This window comes from Sciurus carolinensis, chromosome 6 (genome assembly GCF_902686445.1).
Source record: "Sciurus carolinensis chromosome 6, mSciCar1.2, whole genome shotgun sequence".
NCBI classification, from domain to species: domain Eukaryota; kingdom Metazoa; phylum Chordata; class Mammalia; order Rodentia; family Sciuridae; genus Sciurus; species Sciurus carolinensis.
The window spans coordinates 27,420,009-27,445,667 of NC_062218.1; the positions used below are offsets into that span (position 1 = coordinate 27,420,009).

The window sequence follows — 25,659 nt, forward strand, 5'->3', positions numbered from 1 at the left end:
TCTACAAATCAATAAAGGGAGAGTGGGCCTCTGGCCCAGAGATGGGAGACTTGGATCTAGTCTCAGTTCTGCCCTTAAGGTCAGGAAACTTTGAGGAAGTCACTTAAAACACCAAGTTTTTGATGTCTCACCTGGACAATGAGGTGGTGGGAGGGATCTTACCCCAGCCTGCTGCCCATGCTTAGGAGAGGAGCAAACGGCATTTCCTTTCTCAGGCCCTTTGGGAATGAATCATCCCTACAAAACTGCACAGGATTGAAAATATGGTTTTTAGAGAAAACGATAATAATGTGGGCAACTCCTAACTAAAGTGCTTTTGCAATGATAGTGAATGACTTTGAGAATGTCAAAAACAAAGCAATACTCGTAGAATGTTAAAAGCCAGAATGGCTGCAGGGCTGTCTTGGGCCATAGGGTGTCTTGGCCTGACATGAGTTCTTAGTGGGGAGGGATGGTCCCTTCTGCATCAGTTCATGGGTTTTTGTTTTTGTTTTTTTAATATTTCTTTAGTTGACAATGGACTTTATTTTAGTTATTCGTATGTAATGCTGAGAATCGAACCCAGTACCTCACACATGCTAGGCCAGCGCTCTGCCACTGAGCTCATGTTTTCAAATCCACACCAACTGGAGGTGCTCCAGGAAATGCGGAGTGACTCAACGGTCACCTGGGTTCTCCTCCTGTATCACCTGTGAGGAAGGAGACCGTGGACAGGAAATGATGCCGTGCGCTCCACTTACGTTCTGCTGGTGTCTTGTTCTTCCCACCCCTGTGTGGGCTGTGCCCTTGGCCTGGATGGCATTTTTGCATATATTTATTTATTCACTGCTGTATCTATTTTTGAATATGTTAGATTATGTTTGATTCTTCAGAATCCACCTGGAATGCTGCTGGGTCCTCACAGAAGCCTTTTCTAGCCTCTGAGGCTAAGTTGGTCCTCTGTTTCTAGGTGCTCCAGCAGGGCTGGGCTAGGAAGAGGAGACCTAGTCACAGAAACTTGGTCGTCAAGGTAAATAATATTTCAGTGGTATATTTTTTTAAAACTCAAAATGAATGCTAACAAATCTATATGGAACCTGATAGCAGCATCTATTAAAATACAGACCCACTCTCACCCTCCACTTGAATGACTCAGACACACTCACCTCACCTACCCCAGCCCTGTCCATGGACCTGTCTTTATCTACAATGTTAATATTTTGCTCATCATGCATTTTTTTGCATTGACTTTGATTTAGTAAAATGCTGCTTTAAGATATCAATTATCTTGGTGACTGATTTTTTTTTTTTCCTGATTTTCCTTCTATTTTGTGCCCAAGGCTCCTTCTGACCCACTTCTTGGCATATACACTGCCTTTGGTGCTTATTTGTTTTCAGGGTGTCCCATGAACTCTGAGGGCAGGGACAGCCCATTTTGATTTGGGTGTAATAAAGGTCTGACTGAGCCTCCTCGACCAGCCCTTGCTTTCCCCTCCTCCTCATCTTGAGTACAGAAATAGCTCTTCCTTGTGTCCTGCCCAGTCCAACCTCAAAAGCATTTGGTGACGGTTGTGTAGTTTACAGAAGATTCCATGGGGGAAGCAGAGGAGCATAACATCTTGAAAATTCTACCTTAGGCAACTTTTAATTCTCTTCTCCAAAGTTCTTCATTCCCTCCAGCTGTACTATCTCCCCAATCCCTTAGCCTCTTAGAAAAAACCCCAGTACTCCAGGGCTGTCCTCAGCTTGTGCACCTGCTGAGCAAAACAAAGGCCCAACCACTTATCCTGAAGATTTTAAATCTTAAATCTTATTCCTTAAGATTTTCTTCTGAGTGGTGGTGGGGATGGGTATAGTGGGAGGAGGTGTTAGTGAATCACTGACCAATGGGGACAACAAAAGGTGTCTGAAAGAGCCCATCCTGTGCTGGGGACAGAATATTCAGCTCACCTGTCAAAGCCTCTCCTGATTCTCTCCATGGCCCCTGAGGGTCCAGTGTCATCCATGCATCCTTGAATCTCAGGCCACAGAGTTCCTACTCTCCTGCATAGAGATTCTAGGACCAGACTGGATGTTACTGTTTGATCGTACTCACAGGGCATGGCTCACCTGTAGCCAAGACCTGCTCCCAGTCTGTGAGGGGTCCGGGAAACTGGTCCTTTATCAAGTACAACACAGACATTATAAGTGTTGTTGAGTAGTAGAAGCGGTTCACTGTAGGCAGTTTAGAAAATAAGAATAGAAGGAAGATGAAAAGTCACCTATAATCTTGCCCCTGGAAATAACCACAGTTAACAGCTTCTCATGTTCTCTTCATACTTTCTTCCATGTCTCTTTGCAGAAAATGATGATTTTGTAAGTGGGAAGAACTGTTGCTTGCTCTGCTTCCCAATCTAGCCCTCTAACTCTGAACCAGGGGGCAGGGCAGAGAGACACTGGCACAAAACCCCTGCAGCTGCCCCTTGGGTACAGGGAGACCTGTGAGACTCCTGCGTTCCAAGTCAAGGAACCTAGCGACTTGATTCTGGCCAGGATGCTCTGGACAGTGGCCTTGTGCCTCCAGGTCCTTAGTCCATGATGCAAGTCTTCACCTCCTTCCTTATTTCTTTCATCACCTTTCAATAGGCAGGAGCTGCTGAGGTGGGTTGTGGACACAGGTTTTATTAGGCTCTGTCCCTGTTTGGGTACCACTGGAAGAAAGAGGGCTGGGGCAGAACCAGCACTGAGTGTCCACTAAGTGCTAGCAGTTTTCCATACATAGCTGCGTGTGCTCCTCATGACATGCATGGATCATTGCCCCCATATTATAAATGAGGAAACCAGGACTCAGGAATTCAAGCAGGTGTACTACATAAGAAGTGTGGTCACCTGCCTTCAGAGCCCACTGGTTCGTCACCCCACTGTGGTTTGTGACAGGGTTGAAGGTAAGAGGAGGCTTTTGACCTTTGCTTGTAGTGTTTTCTGTTCTTTCATCAGTAAAGAATACTCCTGAACATTGACCTGCTTTGGGGTTTGGTGGTGTTTGATGCATACAAAGCTGCTGGTTTTCATTTACTCATTCCACAAATATTTGTAATATGCTCCAAGCACTGAGCTGTCATTAGTGATAGGAAGTGAGGTAATCCTTCAATGAATTTGTATTTTGGTGGAGTAGAAAGACATGCACATACTCTTGTCTTTCACTGTGGTAAATGCAGTGAGTAAGGGACAGGAAAAGAGAGCCATCTAAAGAAAGTTGACGTGGGGTGGGTTAGGGGATCACATCCCAGAGGAAGCAATTTTTTTTAACTATTTTTTTTTAATTTAAAAAAATTTACAGACTGCATTTTGATTCATTGGACACAAATGGGGTGCATCATTTCGTTTCTGTGGTTGTGCACGATGTTGATTCATACCATTCGTGTAATCATACATGTACATAGGAAAATGATGTCTGTCTATAAAGAAACGGTGGTATACATACACAATGGAATATTATTCAGTCATAAAGATAAAATTATTTTTAAAAAATTAAGAGGTAACTGCAGATCATCAAGCCCTAAGTACAAGGGCTGCTTTTGGAGCTGGGGCCGCAGTGGTGTCGTGTCATGAAACTGACCTCAGTCTTCACTCTTTACCTCTTTTTTTATCTCCCCTGGGACCCAGCCTGGATATGGGCCCAGGATGGACAGGCTACACGTGCTGGAAGCCTTTCTTGAGCTCCATGTGGCTTTGGACTTACCTGAGTCCAAAGCTTAGGACTGTCTCCTATCACATACCTGCCAGGGTCCACCATAAGGGAAATGAGGGAGCTGGCCATGGCATTCATTTGTAATTCATACCATTGCTCTGACTTCCGAAGGTTCCACCCTACATCGTTCGTAAGAGGTGAGGAGCTCTACACTGCAGGCTCCATCACTTCTGCACCAGGTTGATATCACTTTGATTTCTTTCCTTTCTGTCCTCAGTGATCACAGGGGAATACAGGGCAAGCAGCGTACCTGGTCACCAGCATTGCCTGCTGGATGCTGATGGTGCCTCTGTATCCACTGGGCTAAGCTGAAGAATGAGAGGACAGAAGGGATGCTTTCCAGCCTAATTCTCCATTTATCTTTTTGTTAAATTAACATCTTTTTGTATTTTTATGGACTGCATTTTGATTCATTGTACACAAATGGGGTATAGCTTTTCATCTCTATGGTTGTACACAATGTAGATTCACACCATTCATGTAATCATACATATACATAAGGTAATACTGTTTCATTCTACTATCTTTCTGTCCCCCACCCCCTCCCACCCCTTTTTCCTCTACATCATCCAAAGTTCCTTCATTCTTCAGAGGAAGCAATTTTTGATCTGAGTTTTGAGGGCAGAGGTGTGAAGCAGAGTGTCTAGGAAACCACACAGGGTTCATGATGGCTGAGAGCGAGGGGTCAAGGGCAGCCTGGACATTTTAGGGGTGCCTGATTAGAAAGGGGTCTAAGTGATAAACGAAGGTGTCTGAATGGAAGTGATCCCCACTTATCTGTGGTTTTATCATAGGTGTGTAGGTATAGGAAAAAACAGTATATATATTTATATAGTTCAGTACCTTCTGTAGTTTTAAGCATCTACTGAGAATCTTGGAACGAATCCCCTGTGGTTAAGAGGAGACGATTGTGGTCCCAGAGCTTGGGGAACTATTGAAGATTTTAAGGATCAGCTCCATGTGATTGAAAGACTACCCTTTGGCTTCTGAGTGGAGGCTGCCCTGGGCGGGACAGACAGGAAAAGTGCTGGAGTGGAGAAGACTTGTCCTGGGACTGCTGGGCAGAGGCAGTGGGCATGGATGTGAGGAGGCAAGATTTTTGAAAGAGCAGGAGGAGCACCCAATGCTATGAGATGGGGAGTTGGGCCCAGAGGAAAAAGGACAGCGAGAAAGCAAAGGCCATACCTGCTTATGGACTGGGGCAAGGGGTGCATGGTGGGGCCTTCCAGGAGGTGGGGGAGACAGAGGAGGAGGTGGAGGCCACGGAGGGAGTTTGCAAAGGAGAGAACTGGTAGACCAGTTGGAGGAGACTGGGCATGAAGGGCAGGGGAGTTGAAGGATGGTTTCCAGTGGTTCTAGGTGCAAACTGTGAGGACTTTATTTTTAACCTGCTACCCTTTTCCCTTCCTATGTTTCTGTTCCCTTCTATCCTCCTTCCCCCCAATCTCATGCTGCCAGTCCTTCCATTTAGGTGGCCCCTGCCTTATCCCTGTGTGCACTTCACTCACGCCTGGGAGGCACATGCCCTGCAAGGCCCTGCTGCTATTCCCAGGATGGAGAGTTTTGCATTCTTTCCATTTTACATATAGGCAGACAGAGGCAAAATGTTTAAGCTGTTCTTTATTCATTTTCTATTGAGGGATGGGCATTTTCTTCCAGAAAGAAGAGAAGTGGTGGGGGGGCCTTCTAAGTTGGCCAAGACTAGTCTTGTTTTAACATTAGAAATCCCACATCCCAAGAAATCCTTCAAGCAGGCCACACCTTAGACTGGATGGGAAAAGGGAGGAGTCTTTCTGAAGAACCAGCAGTGCTATGAACTTAGGCTCCCATCTCCCAGGGGGGCTGCTGGACTACAGGCTCCCTGTCCCTTTGTCTCTGGGACACAGTTGCCAGGTTTTATACAGATTGCCTCTGGCTGTGCCCTAGCAGGGGACAGGACTTCTTCTAAAGCTAGAGTCACATGTTCTCTGAGACCTGAGTCCCCATCCCCAGGGATGAGCTCAGACCCAGTACTGAGCACATAATGGATCCACCATCATCCAGTGACCTGGGTTTCACATGGAAAAGGGACCAAGTGGAAAGCTGAATAAATCTTTTCCCTGACCTCTTCAACAGCAGACCTCTAGCCATACACACAGGTGTCTCCGCTTACAGTCCCTTCTGCAGACCCAGACAGGATGGCTTCCTGTTCTGTTTAGAAAATCCAATACCCATTCTAACCTCCCAAAGCCCACACTCTGCACAGGGCTGCCAGTGCCCGAAGCAGCTTTGATGTCACACATTTGCATCTGGGAACGTAACTCTGGTCCTTTCTTGCATTCAGAAACCATGGGGATGATGAGCAGATGTTTTTCTAATAATGAGAAGATGTGCAGGCACCGGCACACGAGAATAGTTTCCAGTCCGCAAGTTAATTAGCAAGCTGGGGAGCCCAGATAAATAAAGCTCTCTGTTTCCTTTCCTGCAGTTTAAAATACCAAATCTGGAGGTTCCCTCCCTGCTCTCTCCTCCACCCCAAGCATCAGGATTTGAGGGGAAGCATTTAGACACTTGGTAATTGGCGTGCATGGAACTGGCTTCCCTGCCACCCGGGGCCTATGTGCCTACAGAAACGTCAGCTCACAGATGTGGAGTCAATTCTCAGTTCTTCACTGGTCGATTCTCTTTCTCTCCCCCAGCCCCAACCTTGCCTTACTTGTTCTTCAAGTTTACTTTCTTGTGAGCTTTATGGCAGCATTACTGGGGATAGAGAAGAGGTGGGAGTTATAGGGCTTTTGGTGCCCAGTCCTCTGGTGGCACTTTTTGTCTCCGACAATCTTTAAGCAATTCCATGAGGGGACCATTGTTGCTTTTCCCCATTGTACAGAAGGCAAAACCTAGGCTTAGACAAGTTAAGCTGCTTTAGCTGTTCCCAAATCTTCCCCTTTTCAAAAAGGTCCAAATAAGACCCATACCTGGATAGGGACTTCCCATGGGACCCTTGCGTGGAGAGGAACTTCTCGTGGACACCAGTTGGCTGTCTGGAGATCTGGGAGAAGAGGTCAGCCTCCAACTCTGGGAATCTGCTTTGCCTTCTCCATAGTTCACTAGGCTTCTCTCCGCATCCCATCTCACTTCTAATATTCTGCCCTATTGCTCTTCTCTGTTCTCGTTGAGAAACAGTCAAAAAGTATTTCCAAGCAGTTTGAATGGTCTTCTCTAGAAGTCAAAGAGAAAGCCTGAGAAATTCTTGAAATTTATTCCAGCCCAGAAGAGCCCGTGTTTCTTCTATAAAAATATAATCCTCCGAATTTGAGACTTGGAGTTGAATGAGTGTGTTCCCCTGGTAGATGGTGTGTTTACTGAATATCAGTGTCTGTTGCTAACCATGCTTTGAAACAAGAGACATGTGTTTTTAATAGAATTGCAAGTTTTATGCCTTGTTAAAAATACCCACATGGATGCTGGCTTGGAGGACGCAGGCGGGATGTTTCAGAGGGGCTATGAATTCCGTTCCCAGCCTGCTGGGACCAGGGAGAGGAAGCAGGATAGGATGGCCTGTGCCCTTGCAATGCTGGATTCTATGCGGCCTCCTTGTTTTCTTTTGGAAGTGACCACTGGCTGCCAACTGGTGTTCTTAACTCCACCTGATGAGGAACAGCAATGGTTTTTCTCCTCCCCAAGTGGGAAGGATAAGGGACTCGTTTTTTGCTTCCAGAACAGTGTTTGCCCTAATTGTGAAGAGCGTCCATTGGATTTTGTGGAAAGCCTGAATTACAGGGTACTTTAAAGGAAGCACAGCCCTATGACTTAAAGGAGCAGGGATAAGAGCCACACCCCACACAAGGTCACTGGTAATCCTCATGGTCCCCAACATTGTGCCTGTCCCCAAAAGGATGATTCAGCTTTCAACACAATATGTGTTCTTTTTTTCTGATTGTAGAAGGAATAGCTGTATAAAAATGAAGTCAATTTTCATTAATAATTTCACACCCATAGATACTGTTCATTCCTAAGACATTTCTTTTCAATTTTTTCCCCATGTGTATATGTATATGTAAATAGAATGCTAACACAATTGAGATCATACCAACATAACAGTACATTGTGTGCATATTCCAGTTTCATTAAGGAGCTTTCAAAATGTATTTCTTAAAAGAAATGAATATGGAATACTCTATCCAGAGGATGCCCCACAAGCGATTTAACTAGTCCTCTTTTTCTCAAGTACTTTGAATGCAGATTTTTTCCTATTACAGAAAATACTAGAATATTCTTCCCCTTTACTCTTAATTATGTTAAATGTTTCTTTTGTTTGAAGTATCCTTGCTTTCTTCCCATGGTAAATGATGGATGTATTTTAGCAATGAAAATTAGGAGAAATCCCTCATCCTAGTTAAGGAACCATGTTCTGTTTTATAAAGAGGGTCAGATTTTAAAATTAAAATTGTGACTGAGAGCAGGAGGCAGAATGTTTGCACATTCTCTTGTGTAAACCTGGATTGTATTGTGTGAATTGAGAATACAAGTATGTGCTACATTCCCTCCCAAAGTTCACTGTTTGCCCCCAAAGAAACCTGATATGCACACCAGTAAGAATTAAAGAATAATACTACAAGATAAAAGAATACTACCAGGTGTCAAACTTTGGTGGATGAATATGTACTGAGGGAAGACTGATAAAAGGAAATCCTTGCATTTTCTGTCACCATTAAAGACTTCTGCAGAGAGATGGGATTTGAAGTTGATCTTAAAGAACACTGGGATTTGGAAAGACAGAAAACTACCTTGTATTGAGCACCTACCATGTGTTTGTTGCTTTATGCATATCACCCATTTATTCCCTACAGTCGCCCTATTTATTGCTAAAGAGACATGAAACTCCTACAAAATATGCTGTTTAATAAGATTATAAATTTATAAAGTATAAATTTGGAAGTATTTGTGAGTACAGAATGATTGAAATAGACACAGGAAAATAAATACTTTTTTAAAAAGAAGAAATCAGGGCATAGGAAAAATATGAATAGGAAGAATAAGATAGAAAGAATGTAAGGTTTCTGCTGGTTTTATTCTCTGATCCCACACAACTGGATTGATGACTGCATGTAGTAGATATTAATACATATTTGTTGCATGAAAGAACAGATGAATGAAAGGGGCGCTCAAGATGTTTGCCATATGGTCATATATACATTGCTAGTGGTTAGATGCAGTTTTGACTTTGAGCTTCCTGTAGACAGCACATGGGGTAACATATTAAAAAATGACCACAGTTTATAAGTAAGGAACAGGTTTAACAATGGTGGAGACAGGATTTGAGCTGGTTGTGTGTGGGAGAAAGTGGGATTCTAGTCCAAAGAGAAGGGCAGGTGTGGTCCCAGTTGGAAGGGATGTCTGTGTGTAGAGAGGAGCGGACAATTTCTATGTGGCAGGTAGGCATGTGGAGGGTGGGGAGCAGCCTCCTGACTTGGGCAGAAAGCAAACTTATTTAAAAGCAAAGTAGCCCCATCATTTTCTTCCCAGATCTCTACCCTCTGTTATGAACTAAACTGTGTCCCTGACCCCTGCAAACTTCATGTGCTAACACGCTAACACCCAGTATGACTGTACTGGAAGATTGTGCCTTTAAAAAGTAAATTCAGATTAAATGAAATAAGAAGGATGGAGCCCCGATCCAAAAGGAAGAATCTCTAAAGGCACATATTTTTTCCAAGCATGCATGTGTACACAGAAGAAAATCCTGGCCCCTTGATCTTGCACTTCCAGTCTCCAGAACTGAGAGCAGATAAATAGTTTTCCTGTTGTTCAAGCCACCCAATCTGTGGTATTTCGTTAAGGCAGCCAAGCAAATGAATACACCCTCTGCAGAAAGACAGAAGACAGATTCACACCCAGCTGGAGACTACTGGAAAAGTCAAATTTAGTCCCAGAAGCCTAAAGCATCACAGAGTTGTTCATTTTTAGAAGAGGCTTGAAACATGATCAATTCTCTTTTCTGTTCCTGCATATCTGGGAGCTGCCTCACCTCCCTACAGTAGTAACAGCAGCTCACAGAGGCCTTTATGCTCAAAAGGATGCACAATACCAGGCTAAAGATGGCAGGAAAGGCCATGCCCATACAGGATGGACTGATGGAGCTCAGTCTCTTCAATTTTGGTCTGGCATTTTCCACTCTGTCTTTTGCAACCTTTTTATCTAAATCCCTGGCCCCTCGTGGCCCATCCCTATTCCACTCTGATCACAGATATGACTCACCCACAATTATAAATTAAAATTGTACATCATGGGAGTAGATGGTAGGGGGACAACAGTGGTCACTGCATACCCCTCACTTATGGCATCTGGTCCCAACCATAAATGCCCCTGGGAAACTGGTGCCTTCAGGGAGGGACCACATGGCAGGAGCCTGGGCATTTGTTTTACTTTTGCTGTCTTCCGAGTTTGGTTTATGCTCATTCTTTTCCATCTGGCTTCAAGAGCCCCCAAAGCTATTTTTAAAGCAAAATTGATGCTTCTCTTTTGTCATAAGTGGAAATGCTCTCTCCAAAGATCATTATTTGTTTGTAAAGTTTTATACTCATGTGCCCTGATCAATTTGGGGGAGCAAGATTTACCAAGTCTACATCATGAATCTGCTAGAATTGTGCAACACTGTGGACCTGAGTCTGGACTTGCAACCCTGCATCAGGCTAAGGTCAGTTTGGGGTCCCCTATAGCCCAGACTTAATCTCATGCTATTTTTTAAAACCTTTATTTTATTTATTCAACTTTACATGGTGCTGAGAATCGAACCCAGTGCCTTACACATGCTAGCAAGCCCTCTACCACTGAGCCACAGTCCCAGCCTCTCTCATTCTGTTTTTATAAAGTATTAAGGAAAGCACTCTGCTTTGGTCTTCTCCTTGCAACTCCTTTTCTAAACTTCTTCAAGCCTCAGCTTTCTTATCCTTAAAGAATTGAGATCTTAGAGCCCCACATGTCAGGTTATTATGGGGAGATAACTCATCTGCAAAGCACCTAGCATAGCATTTTGGCATGCAGGGAGTTGTCATTTATAATAAAAGTACAAATTTCCACAAGTTCCAATGATACCCATCTGAGAATAACTGTGATTTGAGGAGTGCTTTTGATCTGCTGAGTGTCTCTGGGATGCCTCCAAGTCTTAGTATTCAGGCCGGGGTCAGAACGCTAGAGGCTTGTCTAGATGCCAGGTCCATGCAGGATGCTCATCAGTAAGTGGATCTTGGTAGAAGAATCTGGGTTTCCCTTTTGCTAAAACAAAACCAGAAAAACTCATCTCTTGTGGCTTTGCACTAGAATATGCAATCCAACCTAATTAAAGAGTAGAGGGTACACATGCACACCATGAAACCATAAAATTAACTATAACCTGAGCTACTGTATGTGTGTGTGTTAGAGGATAGGAAAGAGGATTTAAAATAGAGGAGAGTGTCTTTTTCTTTTGTCTTGAATGAGGTTTTCATTGCACTTTTGCAGAGACAACTGTGTTAGTCAGTTTTGCATTACTCCAACAAAATACCTTAGGCAACTAACTTAATAAAAAGAAATGGTTTATTTAGCTCATGTTTTTAGCAGTTCAATTCCAAGACTGAACGATTCAATTGGTTAAAGCCTCTGGCAAGTATGCCCAATGGCAATGGCAAGGTGCACGTCAAAGCAAACAGTCACATATTAAGCTATAGTGCAGAGACTGCTGAGAGAGGGGGATCCTACGATCCCCACTGAGGGTGTGCCCAGAGCACCGAAGGACCTCCCAACAGCCTTCATGTCTTAAAAGTCTACAGCACCAGAAAAACATGACTGCTCCCATTACAACCCCGGGAGAAACAAGGGCCACAAAGAAAGGGGCTGGACAGAAAACCCAACATGTGTCACTACTTCCTTTTTACTCAGGAGTCCTTCTGTCCTTCTTCCTGGTCTCACTCAGCCAACAGGGCTATTCCCAACGTCCTGTGGCCAGCTGCTGGTTGTGGACTATGCCAGGTGCCCCACTCTAGTTGGTGGAGCAACTCCATGAGACCAACATAGTCTGTGCTGGGGGTGATGGTGTGACCGCCATCTGCAATGGCGATTCTGGGCAGCTGACAACCAATGGTAAGTGCACAGTGTGATCAGCTTCAGGTCCACTCTCAGCTACAACTACTAGTACAAGCCCTCTGTCTTCACCAGGGTCATCTCCAACTACATAGACTGGATCAATATAGCTATTGCAAATAACTAACCAGAGAAGCAAGCATCTGGCTATCAGAACTGGAAAGAGGGCAGAAGCAAAATAATAATCAAGTGACAATTACAGGAATCATATGTTAGTGAGACTTATTAGCAAACCATCCAAACCTCCACAGCCCTGAAAACAAGAAACAGCAAAGGTCAGGACTGTTCTGGGCAAGCCCAGCATTGCTTCAGTGCACAGCAGGGTCATCTGCACCTGGGGTGGGGTCCCTCAGCAAGAAAGGCACATGGGAGGCAGGGGTTGGGACTCAGAAGACCCCTGACCAGACATCTCCACTGCAACTGTATTCCTCTGGACAGAGACTTACCCTCTCAGAGCTTGTGGTCTCTCCCCACCTCCTGGGATGGAGTGGGGATCAAGTGAAATAAGACCAGGGGAAATGTTCCCAAACAAGCAGAGTCTCCTTATAAGGAAGAACAAAGCACCAGAGTAAAGCGAGGGGGGCGACAGGCAAGAGTCCACATTCACCTGAGGGTTATTCGTTAAGACTAGAGAGTGCAATAAAGGGAAAGTGAACAACAACAACAAACAAGTCTACACCCCTCCCAACACCACCTCCCAAGTCTTTACATATAGATCTTCAGAGGACACTCCCCAGTTCAAACCACAATAAGACCCCAGAGCAGAAGCAAACCTGTGCTTAGCTGTATGCACCTGCCCTACGCCAAGGGGGCCCTAAAGGACACACACAAACCACAGTGTATGCAGGGAGCCTTGGGTGAGGTGTTCATTGAGCTCTCCTTAGAGCTTCAGCCTCCATGGCTCTCCTTACAGGGAGGTAGAGGAACCAGGTCACTCCTTGTCCTGTGACTCTGGGTGGGTGTCTGGCTGCACCTCACCAACTTCCTCTTTGAATCTAAATCCCATGTAAAGTCTCAGGGCTCTCATGTACAGTGAGATGGTCGCCCCTGTGAGCCGAGGGCTATGCCAAGTTTTAGCAGTCGGGCACATTCTCAGTGTGCCCACATCCCATGGCCAAGGCAGGGCAGAGACATCCACAGCAGCTTTACAGTCTTTTCTTGGTGGATTAAACCAGCACTCTCTCCAGTCCCTAGTCCAAACACTGACTGCAGCTCTCAAGGACACCAGCCTCAGAAGGGAGGAGACAGTTGCCCTTTGTATCCCTTAAAAATAGAATAACAACTACACAACCCTTGGAAACTTTGTGTCTTGAAGTCAGTAATTAACTTGGGTTCTTGAGAAATGGTACATGTCAACTTAAAGGAGAGAAGTTGGCAGTGAGCCAAGGCCAAGACTGTGGGTGATCAATTGTTTGGTGTCTTGGTCCAGAATACAGGTTCCTGGCTTGTCCTGGATGTGGGAGGGCCCTGGGGACTTGCAGGAACCAGTATAAGAACCCAGAGCCCTGAGAAGTACTTGCATTTGCCAGTGGAGTAGGCGGAGTGTGTGCACAGATAACCAGGTTAGCCATTGAGCAATACAATACTCTCCAAACTTAGTGGATTAAGAGAACAGTCAATTTATTGCTCAAGATTCTTTGGGCCAGGAATCTGGGCAATATTTGGCTAAGCAGTTTTCTGCTTCATGTGGCATAGACTTAGACCCCTTGGTAGGATCCAACTTGTATCTGAACTGGTCCAGTGGTTCTAAGAAGACTTTTGCTCTCAGGTTAAAGGCTAAGCAGGGAGGAGCAGGAAGGCTGAGTCCAGCGGGCTTACTAGTTGTGTGGCCAAGCCTTTTTCTTTCTTTTTCTCCCTGTGGTCACAGAGCCTCTTCCTTTCCATTTGTCTCTCCATGTGGTCTCTTTAGCCAGGTCACCAGATTTTTCCATGGCAGCTCAGGGCTCCCAAGAGAGAGGAAGCAACTACTAATCTTGTTAAAGGTGAGAAACACACTGGCATGGTGCCCCCGCTGCCATATTTCATTGATAGAGCAATCACAGAGCAGCTCAGGTTCAAAGGGACCCTCTCAATAGGGAAGTGGCATGTGTGCACAGGAAGGAGAGGCACTGCCACCTTTGGGGAGGAGCTACTACAAGTCCCCTTTGGAGGAATGGAAAAAGTCAGAGCCCAGGGTCACCTCCAGGATCGTCAAGGGCAACGATGCCACAGTGCCTTTGAAGGTGCAAGGGTATCAGCCTACTACCGCACAAGATCAGTATTCCTCTAACTCCAGGAATAAGATATAGCTGCATGAACTCTCTTTGCTCCCTAATCTGGACACATCCAGCCCCGGAGTTCCTTGTCCAGCCTGGGCTTATGCCAATTTCTACCAGGGAGAGCAGTGATTTTCGTCACAAGTACCAACTGGTTATTGGTGGCTGCCTGGAGCACTGTGTGGAGGATTCTGAGGCCACATTAAGCCTCAGCTTCATGATGTGTTGGCCATGTCTCTCTGGAACATGGAGCTGACGAGGGACATCACAGGTATTATTCGGTTCTGTTCCATACCTGGGTCCAACCATGCTGTGCTCTTACCAAAAGGAAGATATCGGCCCCCAAACTTGCCTTCTGATTTCCCACAAGCTCCATTTGCATCTCCTCCTTGGTGACTGCCTGCAGCTTGCCTGGTCTACAAGGTCGGCCTACTCCTCCAAGATCTACAGAGCCAACCAACTTCTAGATTTCTATAGCGTTAGGCAGACTTTCTGCCATTAGACACTTCAAGCATTGTTAATTATCTTTTCATCTGCATGCTTATCATTCCCAATTAGGTTGTTGGATATTTGAAGTCAAAGACACATCTTGGTACTTATTCTTTTAACTCCAGGTACCTAGGCCTTCCTCCTGATGGTAGTGACTTGAGCATATGAGGAGGATTTGAATATATTAACTCTATCCCTGCAGACAGGCATCAGTGGTAGAAATGGGTTTATATTCACAGGCTGGGCTCAGGAGAATTTGCCTGGACTGGAAATAAGTGACTATATTGGGTCAGGGACCCTCATGTGGCTGAGGTGGTTGGGCAGCCAGTGCTGATACATTTGCAATTCCTGATGACATTTCCATGGGTTCCACATGTGTCCAGGCCCCCACTGTCCTTGTTTCCTGTTTGAATTATCAGTCTGAAAATGCTCGAGTCAATATTCTGGTAGATGTTCAAAGACGCTAGAGAGGGAAATTGTGTGGCCAGGGAGACAGTGAGACTTTCGAAGGTCCTGTGGGATGGGAAAGACTGCTTCTTTCTGTCTCTGGAGGGTTGTGGTTTATTGGGTGCTTATACCCCTATATCTGGAACTCAAGAAAGCAGATTTGGCAGAATTCCTTTGAATCATCTGTTTCTGTATTTGGGTTCAACTCTTGGAGCATATAAAATCCCTGGAGAGAAATGTGAAAAAACACATAAAAATTTATGTGACTTTATTTCTAATAATTAAAATGCCTGACTGGAACCTGGGTAGACCCATGGTGGTTGGGGTAAGGAGGGAGAGTCAACATCCAGGTGGGAGCAGGCTCTTAGACTCCTGTTTTCTGTGTATTGCTTTCAGGTTCTTAGTAGAGAAGGCCTTGATAGCATTGCTGCAAGATGAGTTTAGTTCTTCCCTGGAGATAAGCCCGTACATGGCTCACATGGCTGGGAAGGGTCATAGTGCTTTGGATGCTCCGTGGTTGTTGTCAAGCTTCTTCCTGGTCCAGTGACTCTATGGGCCACCTGACATCCTCACTGAGTCACAAGTGCACATTCAGAAACCAAATATAATCAGGATATGTTTTATGATCACGAAGATACAGAGGCAGTCAATGTTATTCGCAACATCAGAAACCGGATGACATCTTAAAACGTATTCGGGGTCATCCAAGGAAGATTAAATTATACGTAGCCCAGTCATCAGGCTGAATGAATTTCGTTTTTGATAACGGGTCATCCAATGTTGTTTACTAAAAATGCCACTTAGAGAATCTGCTCACCAATCGCTAAGAACAAAAATAACCCTTCTAATTTGTTGTGTTGCCTTGTTGAGTGTTCACCGACATTGTGAGTCACGTGCTTTCCGTAACCATGATCTCATTTTAGAGTTTGGGGTTAATGGGAGCTTCTGATGCCACCACTAAGACATAAGCAACGCAAGAGAGATGCTTCCTTCCTCTCTTTGTTTAGTTGGTTTGTGTGCATTTAATTAATTCATTCCTACAAAAGGAGGTTCCTGACTTTGATGCAGCAAGCATTCTGCATTTTCCCAGCAGAGGCAAGCTCTGCAGGGTACAAGGTGAACGCTCTCCATTCTTGCTCCAAACCTGTGATCTCACGTGAGTTTAGGGACTGCCAGGACATGCATTTGGTCCATCTTCTCCCCAAACTAACGTCTTCTCTAACTTCATTCAATTTTAGCATAAAGCTAGATAGAACAACACCTCCCCCCTCTTTCTTGAAGATGTGCTTTGCACTGCTTAGAAGAAGTCAGTTGTGAATTTACAGTTACTGACTGTTTATTCACATTTAGCCATCTGTTAAAAAAAAAAAAAAAAAAATCCCCGTGATTTGTTTTAGTCGAGTGTGACAGGACACACAGACAGATTTGACTGTCATGAAGAAGGAAGTTTACAATATACCTGAGTTTACTTATTTATTTTTTGCAGTGCTGGAGATTGAACCCAGTGTCTTGCACATGCTAGGCAAGCACTGAGACACATCCCTAGCCCTGGGAAGTTTCTACTCACAGGTCTCTAGAAAGAGGAGGCACAGCGTGCCAGGCAGGATTGTGTGGGGAAGCAACAGAGTTGATCAGGAAGCAGAAGGAGAAAAAGGGGAAAATATGAGTCAAAGTCTTTCTGTGGCTTTCCAGGGAAGGAATGGGCAAGATAGGAAGCAGGCTTTGTGTTGGTTGCTTTGAATAAAGTCAGTGGGCTTGGAGGCACACGGGCTATCTCTAGTTGGCTCTCCCTAGTAGTGGGGTAATTAGGGCGGGAGGTAACAGTGCCAGAGAGTTTGGGAAAGGTGGTAGCTTATGGTGAGGAGGCATATGGCCCCTTGATTGATCAGTTTGCATATGAAAGTTGTGCTGAAGGCCAGTGGCTGGCTGAGAACTAGTTAGACCTGGGAGGGGCCATCTCTCCAATCAGCAAGGTCCCAAATACCAGAAAATCAAGAATACAGAAAAGAAGAAAACAAGTTAATCTACCATCCTTTAAAATATTTACCCAAAGACAGTAAACAAGGGTCCAGTGCCAAGTATGGTCTGGCCTTTGCAATTCTAGTTCCAGTCCTGGGCTCACGGGGGCTCTGAACCAATGCTTAGTGCTAAATGGATGTTCTGCACTCCTGGCTAGAACACAGAGATGTCTCAAGGAGAATGCAGTCCATCCTGAGAAAGAGATGCACACATATATTTTTATAACTTGATGACTGCCATTAAAAAAATCCAAAAACCTTCATTACCTCCTAGGGTCGTGTTAGAATGGCCTCTAGGCTACCGGGCCACCCTCGCCAGGTAAGTGATCCTCATTCCTCGTTGTCCCTGCTTCTCTCCCTCTTAAGCCCCAAACCATCAAGTTTGGCACCTTTTGCCATTGTCAAGTTTGTGACTTCTTCCCCATCTCTACTGGCTGTTCTGAAAGACAGAGATGGCCTCCCCTCTGCCCCACCAGCCTCTCCTAGCAGCCTGGTTAGACCGGATGCCCATCCCTCTTGTCCTTTGTTACACTGCAGAGCCCTGAGCGCTAATCCACAGCAGCTGTGCACCAGGCGCTGGTGGCATCTGGGAGGGGAGCAATGTGGGGTGGGGGTGGGGGGCTGGCAGGGCAAGGCTGGAGCCCTCCCAGGGCCTGAACCACCCACAGAGCCTCTTTTCAAATGCTCCCTTGTCCCTAGAAACGGCTGTCTCTGGAAGGGGACAGGAGCCAGCACAAGACCCAGAGACAATTCTGAGGTAGACAGTTTGTCTCAGGCCCCTCCCTCCTCCTCTTGTATGTGTCTTCTCCTAATTTCCCTCCTGGGCCTTCCAAAGGGGTCTGGTGCAAGCTGACTGTGCCGTCAGCTCCTCTGGATAACTCATTCACATTAGTGGAATTTGAAGGTCACTCTTCCCAATGGTATTTGTGTCAGAAAAGAGCCTAAGAAGGAGGCCATAGCACATAAGCATAAAAGAATGACTTTCTAATGGGGACGGTCTACGTGGGAATCAGCTGATGCAAAGAGGACGTGTGTGTGGTGTGTGTGTGTGTGTGTGTGTGTGTGTGTACACACACGCTTGCACAGTCTAGATTGTCAGAGTCCGTTCCTCCACCTTTCCAGGGAGGGATGTGGAGAACAAACTAAGGCAGGAGCCCTGCCTGGGGCGAGGGGATCAAGCCACTGGAAGCTCCAGCCCAGACTCCATGGCATGTGTCTGCAGGCTGTGCTTGGAGGCTAGGAGGCCTTAAAGGGAGGTGTCTCAGTCTGCTGTAGTTGCCACAACCAAGGATCACAGACAACATGGCTTCACAGAAACTTGTCTTCTCACAGTTTCAGAGGTTAGAGGTTTGAGATCAATGAGTCAGCAGGTTCGGCTGCTCCTGAGGCCTCCCCTTGACTTGCAGATACCACCTTCCCATGGTGTCCTCACATCGTCCCTTCCCTGTGTGCAAACGACTCTCCTGTGGCAGATTCCCTTCGTTTAAGGACAACAGTCAGACTGGATTAGGGTGCACCCACCAGCCTCGTTTTAACTAAATTACCTCCTTAAAGATGCCATCTCCAAATACAGACACATTTTGGGTACTGAAGGGTTGTAGTTTCCTCATATAAGGTTTTTTGAGGGGAGATCACAAAATTCAACCTATAAATGAAGGATAGCATGTGGTGGGAAAGCTTCAGAGTTGCAGGTCTCAAAAAAGGCTTGTTTTAGTTAGCTTTTTTGTTGCTGTGACCAAAATACCAACAAGAACAACTTAGTAGAGGAAAAAGTTTTTTTGTGGTTCATGGGGTTCATATGTTCAGGCCTTGGTAGACCAACTCATAGCTCTGGGCTCAAGGTGAGACAGAATGTCATGGTGGAAGGGTGTGGCAGAGGAAGGCAGCTCAGGATGTGGCGATCAGGAGCAACAAGAGAGCTCTGCTCACTAGGGACAAAATATAAATGCCAAACACACCTCCTACCACATAATCTACTTCCTCCAGCCATACCCTACCTGCATACAATTACCACACAGTTAATCCATATCAGTGGATTAATCCACAGTGTAGGTTACATATCTCATAATTTTCACCTTTGAACATTCTTGCATTGTCTCACATGAGTTTTGGGGGAACACCTCATATCTAAACCAAAACAATGTTCCAGTGGCTAAGAATCTGAAAGTCAGGGGTATCGATTCAATAAAAGATGGATCATTGCATTCCATTATAGGAACTAGGAACAATTTTAATAGCAGAAAATAGGATGCTGTGTTAAGTGTGTGATCTCAAATTCCAGTGAGCAAAATAGACACGGGGAGAGGAAAACTGTTGAACTAAGCAGACTGGCGGTTTTGAGTTTTTGCTACAATATTTGCTTACTTGCACGGTTATTTTTTCATCCATGGCACTTGCTGACAAAACAATAGCAGGTGCCACAGATTTTAAGTTTCTGAAAGTAAACCTGAAACAGACAAAATGCCAAGTTTGTGTTAAATAAATTCTGTGTATTTGGGGAAACTCACTATTATTCAGTTTTAGTGATGGGACTATCATCAGTATTCCAAAGGAACACAGTTTGAGAATCGCAATGGGAAGCAATGTCTCTGTCTTTATAATTTAAAAAGTAATACTCCCCCCTTTTTGTTACTAGGGATTGAACCCAGAGGTGCTCTACCACTGAACCACATCCCCAGCCCTTTTTACTTTTTATTTTGAGGGTCTCACTAAGTTGCCCAGGCTGGTCTTGAACTTGTGATCTTCCTGCATGACTGAGACCACAGACCTACACCATCACACCTGGCTTCTGCATCTATTCTTTCATTTATTCAACATAATTGATTTTAGTGTTTGCAAAAACTCATAACGCTCTGCCAGATATTAGTGATAGAGAAAGAATAAGATTCTGTTCCTGCCTTCGGGCCCTGAATTAACAATTAAGAATTTGGGTTGAGGGTCTGAGCATGTAGCTCAGGTGATAGGGTGCTTGCCCAGTATGTATGAGGCCTTGGATTTGACCCCCTGCACTGCAAAAAAGAAAAGAAAAAAAAAAAAAAAGAATTTTAGTCACAAACCACAGAATTCACTCCAACTGGTTTAAGCAGAGGAGTAATTTACTGAAGAAGCTCCCAGCAGAGGCAGAACTAACTCAGAAGCAAAACAGCTGCTGAAGTTCAGATCTGAAATGTCTCTGGAAGGGCCATGTGTTAACACTTGGCCCCCTGCCAGTGGAGCTATCGGGAGGTGCTAAAACCTTTAGGAGGTGGGGGTATGCTCTTGAAAGGAATATTGGAACCCTGGCCCCTTCCTTTCTTTTTTTACTTCCTAGTTGCCATGAGATATACAACTTTGCTCCACTACACATTCCCCATAGTGAGGTACTGCCTCACAACCAGTCCAAAAGCAACGGGTTAACCAACTGTTTGGACTGAATCTTCTGAAACCAATAGTCAAAATAAATGTTTCCTCCCTTTAAGTTGATTTATCTCAGGTATTTTATTACAGCAGTAGAAAACTGACTAACACAAAAGCAAATACAGGCAATGCACTATTCTAGTAGAAGTCTTCCTGCTCTCATTGATGCATAACCAATAATGTTTGATACTGAGTACCAGACAGCATTTTAAGATGTCTTAGTCTGTTTTCTGTTGCTATAACAGAACTCCTAAGACTGGGTCATTTATAAAGAAAATTTTATTTTGGCTTGATGGCCCTGAGGTTCAAGAGCATGGCTTCTGCTTCTGCTTGCTTCTGGTGAGGGCTTCCTGCTGCTTCAACTCAGGGAGGAAATTAGAAGGCAAGCAGCCACAGGCAAAGAGAAGTCACATGATGAAAGAGAAAAGAAGAGAAAGCCAAGGTGGCCAGCTAACTTTATAGTAATCCACTGTGTGGTAACTAATCCAGGCCTATGAGAGAGAGAACTCACACATAATGGCATTAATATTCATGACAGCTCCAACCCCATGACCCAAACACCCTCCTCACCTTCAACATTGCCATCTTGAGGGATTAAGCCTCCATGAGTTTTGGTGGGGACAAACCATATTCAAACCATAGCAAAGATCCTTTGTTGCTCCTGTCTCAGGAAGTTGGATATCTACAACCACCTTTGCCAAAATGGCTTCCACAGATAGCCACTGCTTTGGGCCTCTCACTTCTGATTGGCAGAGTTCAGGTCACATGACTGTACCTTAGCTGCAAGAGAAGCTAGGAAAGCAAGATTCTGACCTCTTTGTTAAAGATGTGTGGGATCACGAGATGGGAAATTCCGCACACAGTGGGAAAATGCTATTGTTGATAACGTGCTCGTGCACGCTGGGGACCAGGGAAGGGGTTGCTAGTAGCATGCGGGTAATGAGGGAAGACTCCTGGAGGAGGTAATGGGTGATGGAGCTCATCCTGATGGCTAACCTAGATGGGGACGTCTTGGAGTCAAGTAAGACCTCACTGTCTGACTAACATGCTTCTACAGTGAGTGAACCACATTTGAAAAATGGGAACTGGTGAAGCAGGAAGAAAAGGCAGGTTGGAATCCAAATACGTTTGTGGGGACCCATGGAAGAAGTGCCTGGAAAGTGCTCGGGGCCTCCTCCACAGGCTACCTGCATAATCGACTTGGACTGTGTCTTCTTTTCCTCCCAACCGTGCTCCCTTCATATGTCCTGCTAGGTTACAGCTTCCATTAAGAAGTATGCAGTGTGTCTTCAGAAGGGTTTTTTGGAAATGCAAAACCTGACTCCAGAGGGGTGCATCTGTTTTCCTCCTTCCTTCCTTCCTTCCTTCCTTCCTCCTGCCTCTCTTGCTTTCTTTTTTTAAGTTAAGAAAAGTGTAAGTGGGGAATGCAAATCTACCCATAACTAGCACCTATATTACACATTAGCTTTTCGAAGGCCTCAAATGCAATCAAATTAGGCCTACCATTTTGCAATTTTTTTTTCTAATTTCCTTATCTTAAATTCCCTAAAAAGTGAGACTTAGTATAAGTTCTTTGAAATTGTATTTGGTCAGTAAATACGTTTTTTCCATGCTAGGGATTGAACCTGGGGTGCTCTACCACTGAACTATATCCCCAGGCCTTTATATATTTTTAGTTTGCCGCAGGGTCTTGTTGAGATGCCCAGTCTGGCCTCCAACTTGTGATCCCGCCTCAGCCTCCTGGGTAGCTTGGATTACAGGTGTGCATTATAGTGTCCTGCTAGAATGATGGTATTTATAAGTCTGTGGTTGTTGGCTTAGAGAGTAGAAATAGGGGGCCAAACTTCCCCTTAAATCTGTTTCTCCATCTTGATAAAATGCTATCACTTTGCGATGACCATCATTCAGATAGATAATCCACAGTCTTTGCTCCCCTCTCTCACCCGTCAAAGCAGCCATCAGCAAGTCCACGGGCTCTGCCTCCACGTTCTTCGGGAATTTGTCTCCTCCTCTCCAGGTGCCCTGCCCCGACTGTATGCGGGACCCACACCCCAGCCTGAACACTCCCCATTATTGTTCCTCTTTAGGCCACTTCTCTCACTGTAGCCAAGTGGGATTTCCAAACAGAAGCGAGTCTGTTGCCTATAACTTTCCAGTGTTGGTTTCTCATTGCTCTGAGACAAAACAAGGCCTTCCATGAGGTGGCCCTGACCGCATTGCTTAGTGGGCTCCTCCCTCTCACTCTTGGCCAACTAACAGCCACAGGTGGACTTCCAGCCTTGCTTGGGCATGCCCTTGGGCTCTGACTTGGGATGTTTGGACAAGAGCCTTCCCCATGCCCATGCCCTCCCCTCCTCTCCCTCCACACAGCTGGTTTCTGCTTAGCTATTAGGTCTCTGCTTAAATGTCATTTCCTCTGAGAGCCTCTCTCATTTTTTGTCTACATAGTGCCCTACCCTCCCCTAAACTGGTATTTTCTTATTGTAGCTCCCTGTTTATTTCTCTTCTGGCATTTAACACAATAATCTGTATATTTTTGGTTTACTTATTTTGTACCTCTCCTTCTAGAATCTGTTCTGAGAAGGTGGAGATCTTATCAGCTGTACCCACAGTGTCTGGGCCCAAAGTGCTCAGTGAGAATTTCAGGAAGGAACCAAGCAATTTAGGCCCTCCAAACCCTCTGCCACCTCTTCCTGCTCCTCTTGGAGGGCACTTTAGCTGGGGAGGTTACCACTGACCTCTCAGAGTTCTCACAGGCTGCTTCCCTCCCAGCAGCAGATCCAGGGTGCACCCAGGCCCTGAGCTTCCCCTACCCGCATGCTCAGGGATGGCAGCTGTATACAGGATGACCTGCCTTTCATCCTGCTTTGTCTCAGTAAGACCAGCCTATCTCACAGGCTCCTTCCTCAGCTGCATGGGTCTCCACTCCCTGCTGTATGAGTAGTCGGGGTGAAACAGGCTCTCCCGGGTCTTCCCTGCATGTACGTGGAGGAGTAGAAAGAGCATTGAACTTGGAGGCTGGGAGGCAGCTTCGCTTGGAGCTTCACTTCCTCCCCTGGGCTGTGGAACTTCACTCTGTTCTAGGCCTCTCTTTCCTAATTTAAAGAATATTAGTCAAGGTCCCTGCTCTAGGTTTTCTTACAGGGTCACCAAGTTGATGTTTGTGCCTGCCTGTGGTCAAATCTAAGGGTATAGTAGAAGCATATTGCCCAACATGCTATATAGCTTCATTTGGGAAGAGAAGAGTTAACTTGAAGATGAGGAAGACAGATCAGAAACATTGCCTGTCAAGGAAGTGGGGGGAAAGGCACACTCATACATTGCTGGTGGGACTGCAGATTGGTCAACTACTCTGGAAAGCAGTAGGAGATTCCTCAGAAGACTTGAAATGGAACCATTTGACAGTTATCCCACTCCTTGGTTTATACCCAAAGGACTTAAAATCAGCATACTATAGTGACACAGCCACATCATTTTTTATAGCATCTCAATTCACAATAGCTAAGCCATGGAACCAACCTAAGAGGCCTACAACAGATGAATGGATTAAAAAAATGTGGCATACACACATAATGGAATATTACTCAGCCATAAAGAAGAGTGAAATTATGGCATTTGTTGGTAAACGGATGAAATTGGAAACTTATCATGCTAAACAAAATAAGTCAATCTCCCAAAACCAAAGGCCAAATCTTCTTTCTGATATGTGGAGGCTAACACACAAAGGGGGTCCGGATAGAAGTTCATTGGATTAGACAAAGGAAAATGACAGGAAAGAAGGGGAGATGAAAATAGGAAAGACAATAAAATGAATCAGACATAATTTTCCTGTGTAACTCCATATCATCTTCAACCACAAGAATGAGATTCTAATTAGAATAAGTTATACTGCATATATGTATAATATGTCAAAGTACACTCTACTATCATGTATTCATAAAAAGAACAAAGAAAAAAAATAGAAATGTTGCCTGGAAAAAGTTTCTATTCCTCTCAGCAGATAGGGAAAGATGGGCTGTGCAGGGCAGGCCAGATCCTGAGCCTGGGAGTTGACCATCCTGTATGAGTTTGCCTGGGAGTGACCACCCTGTATGAAGCTTTGCCCTGCCCACTCCACAGTGGTCTAGAGCACACATGTGACCAGAAAGTTAACCACCATTCATATAGTAGAGAGCCAAGGGAAGATTGCCTGGCAGAGGACAGGTGCTGAGTTGCTCAACTTGGTGAGATGTCTTTTGGGTCACTCTGAGTGTGCGGTTGGTTGAAATCCTTTCCTGCAGTAACATCTCCCACTGCAGACATGCAGGCCAGCGTTCCATGAAGCTAGGCTCTTGTTTTAAGATCAACTAGGAGGCAATTGCTGATTATGTGAGGGTAGAAGAAATCTAAGATTCTGTCTCTATCCCTACAGCAGGATTTTTTTTTTAACCTCCGTATTAGTGACATTTTGGGTGGGATCATTCTTTGCTGTGGGGACAGGGGACTGTCCTGTCCATTGCTGGAGGTTTTCCAGCATCTTCTGGCTTCCACCCACCAGGTACCAACAGCACAACAACCCCCACTCCATGCTTCTGAGATGCACATATATGTATGCACATGCACACGGATACATGCTCATGATGACTGAATATGTCTGCAGACATTGCCAGATGTCCCCGGGAACAAAATCCACCTCCTATGCACACACCTCTTGAGAAACACTGCCCTAATGGAAATATTAAATAGGATAAATACAAAGAATTCAGAGGAGGAGGACAGGGAAGAGTCAAGTACTTCTAGCTAAGTACAAAACACAAATGCATTTATGCAAGTCACCTGACTGCCTGAATATAGAAGAGCCTCGTTTCTAGACATTCTTTGGGTGAGGCAAAGATGATTGTGACCACATTGATATGATGCTTCTTTGTAGCATTTATCTGGCCTGGGAAAATTCAGAGATTTATATACTCCTTAGTTGCAAAGATTAGTTTATCTTAACAAAGTCATTGTCCATGAAATGAGGTTGCATTTGATAAAGTGGTTGTTGGGAGGGTCAAGATAGTGAATGCAGCAGCCTCAGCCTCCATTTCATAGCAATTTTTATGAATTCTTGGTTTATTTCTATACATGTGGTGTTTATCGTGTACCTACTATGCAATGTGTGTCTTCTCTGGTCTATTTATAGATCTTGTTTGATTTGTATAGATTAACACATATATATTTATATATTAATGCAATTATATTAATGCAATTATAGCAATTGGTCTCA

General features: G+C 44.9%; 1 protein-coding gene across 4 annotated transcripts in view; it reads left to right on the forward strand.

Moving 5' to 3' along the window:
• The window catches only part of Pdzd2 (PDZ domain containing 2), a 362,396-nt gene that overhangs the window by 48,508 nt on the left and 288,229 nt on the right, over nt 1-25,659 (forward strand). The window lies entirely within an intron of this gene.